This window comes from Mus musculus, chromosome 18, assembly GCF_000001635.26.
Source record: "Mus musculus strain C57BL/6J chromosome 18, GRCm38.p6 C57BL/6J".
Lineage (NCBI taxonomy): Eukaryota > Metazoa > Chordata > Mammalia > Rodentia > Muridae > Mus > Mus musculus.
This window is the reverse complement of record NC_000084.6, coordinates 90,017,203-90,021,234: the sequence shown is the minus strand read 5'-3', so window position 1 is coordinate 90,021,234 and position 4,032 is coordinate 90,017,203. Positions and strand designations below refer to the sequence as shown.

At 43.9% G+C, this 4,032-nt stretch overlaps 1 pseudogene; it reads left to right on the top strand.

Moving 5' to 3' along the window:
• On the top strand, window positions 2,075-3,611 carry Gm6173 (predicted gene 6173; annotated as a pseudogene).
• The last annotated feature ends 421 nt before the right edge of the window (window positions 3,612-4,032 follow it).

Genomic DNA, 4,032 nt, shown 5'->3' with positions numbered 1-4,032 from the left:
AAGAACTAATGTAAAGAACTTGCCATGCAAGTGTGTAGACAGGATTCCAAGTTCCCATAACCTACACAAAACCATGAGACATCTATATAGTGGGCCCTCTGAAATTCCAGCACCACAGAGGCAGAAAAACAGGATCCTTGTGCAAGCTTAGTAGCTAGACTAGAAAGAAGTAGCAAAGTCCATATTCACCTGAGAGACCCTATATCTATGAACAAAGTGGACTGTAATCTAGGAAGATATCAGATATCAACTTTGAGGGACACACATGTACATACACACAAATACACACACAAACTTGAATGTATACGAAGCAAATATAAATAAAAAAAGAAACTAGTGGCATTCCCTATTTTCTACATTTTTTATTGGATATTTCATTTATTTACATTTCAAATGTTATCTCCTCCGGAAACCCCCTACCCCGTCCTCCCTTTTTAAAGCTTTCTTCTACATAGAAAGAATTGTCAGTAGCATTGAACAGAGGTGGAGATACCATGGACTTCCCAACCCCTTACTGCTAGTAAAAGGACCTTGAGCATTGTAATGTAAAGGTAGAGTCAGGCCTCTATATTTGAAATGGTAGGAGCGATTATTGTGAAAAATCAACAACATCAGTAATCAGAAGATATTAACTCTCCAGCTATTCTGCCCATCATGTTACATCAGTATTATTTTTACTTATTACATCATTCTTGACTTGATCAATGCCACTTGCTTGTTCAGGTCCAGGCTGGTCTATTCTCAGCTAGCTCTTTTAAACAGTCCAGGACTACCTACCTAGAAAATATTGCTATGTAATATTCATATTTATTAATCAACTAATAATCAAGACAATACCCACAGACATTGTTCACAGGCCCATCTCATCCTGAAAATTCCCTAATTGAGTACCTTCTCAGAACGCTCTAGAATGTATCAAGTTGAGAGTTAAAAGCAAATAGAGCTGAGTGTGATAGCATACACCTTTAATCTCAGTACCTAGGAGGCAGAAGCTAACAGATTCCTATGCGTTTGAGACTAGGCAAGGATATGCCCCCCCCCCCCCCGCCAAAAAAAAAAAAACCAAGCTAAGACAATTGCTTGGGACAGTAACGATTTAACTACCAGTAAGTTTAACATTAGTTAGTACTACTATGGTGTGAATACTTATGCAGAGTCTCATAAGTCTGTCTAGTTCTTTCTCATCAAGGACCATTTTGGAGCTATCAATTTTCTTCTGATAGTTCATGATGTGCTTTCTTGTAAGTTTGGTTGAGTTAAATACACCCTGATACTTCTGGTTTCTTCTTACTTTTTGGTAGTCATTATTGTTTTTTGTTTGTTTGTTTGCTTGTTTTTTTTTGTTTTTGTTTTGTTTTGTTTTTTTTCGAGACAGGGTTTCTCTGTATAGCCCTGGCTGTCCTGGAGTTCACTTTGTAGACCAGTCTGGCCTCAAACTCAGAAATCCGCCTGCCTCTGCCTTCCGAGTGCTGGGATTAAAGGCGTGCGTCACCACGCCCGGCTGTCATTATTGTTTTAATACTGCCTCTACAATGGTAACTTGACCACTGTAGGAATAAGGGTGCTTTCCTATAAGTCATATGTAGAAGCTTCTGGCTCCCTGCTTTATTTATTGCTGAGAAATGGTTCCACTCCCTTTGAATTCCACCTGTAGCTTTCTATTTATAAATACTTAGCTAGTGCTTTTCTTGGCTGCAGATGTAGGGGGATTTAAATTCTGCTCCTTTGGCAGATTGGAGTGGAATTAAATTGGAGGAAGGGAAGCTTTTTATTTACATTGCATTCTAAAATCAGATCCCTCAATACAGAGAATGTAGCCAACTTCACACTTCTTATATCTTAGCACTGTGAGCTCCCTTATTTGTATAAGCTCAGAGGCTTTTTAATTCAAATTAATCACCATGCTCACATTCTGCCACATAGGACACCAACAGGCCATTGCTGGATTTGGAGTAGCACTTGAAAATCGCCTAAGTCTCTACACCTTATACACCTCTACCACACTTCCTTGGCCTATTTCTTTACTGAACTAATGTTAGTCCTCATTTGAGTACTAAGATTTATATAATTCGGTTCCACAGCCATCTCATTCAGAGCCAGAGCCAGAGTCACAGCAGCTAGTCGACACCTGTCCACGAGCAGTGCCACCACCAGGCAGGAAATCATGCTCCTGGAAGCCGGGCAATGTGGTAACCAGATGGGAGCCAAGTTCTGGATAGTCATCAGTGATGGGCATAGCATCAAGCCCACTGGAACTTATCATGGAGACAGTGACCTCCAGCTGGAGAGAATCAGTGTCTACTACAACGAGGCCACAGGTGGAAATTATGTCTCCAGAGCTGCGCTGGTTGACTTGGAACCTAGCACCGTGGACTCTGTCTGCTCTGGCCCCTTTGGAAGCAGTCAGAAAACTGTGTTTGGTCAATCCGGAGCAGGCAACAACTGAGCCAAGGGTTACTAACACCGAGGGTGCAGAGTTAGTGGATGTAGCCCTGGATGTGGTGCACAAAGAGGCAGAAAGCTATGACTGTCTCCAGGTCTACCAGCTCACCCACTCGCTCAGAGGTGGTACCGGCACAGGCATGGGAACCTTGCTCATCAGCAAGATCCTGGAGTTCTCAGACAAGGTCATGAATATGTTCAGCGTGGTGCCACCAGCCAAGGTATCTGACATGGTGGTGGTGCCCTACAATGCCACTCTGTCTGTGCATCAGCTGGTAGAGAATACTGATGAGACCTACTGTTTGGCAATGACCACACCCATCTACGGGGACCTCAGCCACCAGCCACCATGAGTGAGGTGACCAGGCAAGCTCAATGTAGATCTATGCAAACTGGCTGTGAACATGGTGCCATTCCCCCACCTCCCCCCAGTCTCCCTGTCTCCACTTCTTCATGCTAGGATTCCCACTCTTGACCAGCAGGGGCATCCAGCAGTACCAGGCCCTCACCATTCCTGAGCTAACCCAACAGATGTTTGATGCTAAGAACATGATGGCTAGAACATGGTGACCTGACATGGTTGCTACCTGACCAAGGCTACTGTCTTCTAGGGATGGATGTCCATGCAGGAGGTGGACGAGCAGATGCTAAGTGTGCAGAGCAAGAACAGCAGCTACTTGGTTGAGTGGATCCCCAACAATGTCAATACAGCCCTGTGTGACATTCTACCCCGGAATCTGAAAATGGCAGCCACTTTCATCAGCCACAGCAAAGCCATCCAGGAGCAGTTCAATCACATCTTGGAGCAGTTCACCACCATGTTCAGGTGCAAGGCCTTCCTGCACTGGTACACGGGCGAAGGTATGGACCAGATGGAGTTTATGGAAGCAGAGAGCAATATAAACTTGGTGTCTGAGTACCAACGCTGCAGAGGTCCAGTTCGAATAGGAGGCTGAAGAGGAGGTGGCTTAAGTCTCCTGCCGTTACTCTGCCCCTGGGGCATACCAGCAATGCTCTGATCCTGAACACCCCACCTCTGCACCCAGCTCCCTCGTTCCATCTGATCCCATGAGCATCTTCATCATGAGGGCCAAGCTCACAGACCAGGTTGTTTCTCTTTGCTTCACCTTTAACTCCTAAAACCCACTATCTCTCCAACCTGCCAGGGAAGGGCTCTTCTAGTTCCCATGAATGCCATCTGCCCCTGCCCCACCTCCTTAGATCTAGAAAATCCTTTCTTTTATTTCCTGTCCATTCCCCAGCACTCCTGAACTATTCTCCACCTCTGATATGCCCAGATATTTTAGATCTTGACAACATTTTCCCTGGAGTGAGAGAGCTCCTCATTAATATGTACCCCAACCTGCTCTCCCCTGCTGACCCTCCATCAATAAATGAGTCATTTCTTTGAAAAAAATTATATAATTCAATTTTCTTCAGGAATCAATGTCTTTCCAGCTAGTAATATAACCAACCTGTTTCTATGTATGTATGTATGTATGTATGTATGTATGTATGTATTTATTTATTTATTTATTTATGGTTTCCTGGTCAATTTCTCTCCCCTTTCATCTAAGGATTTTCTCTCTG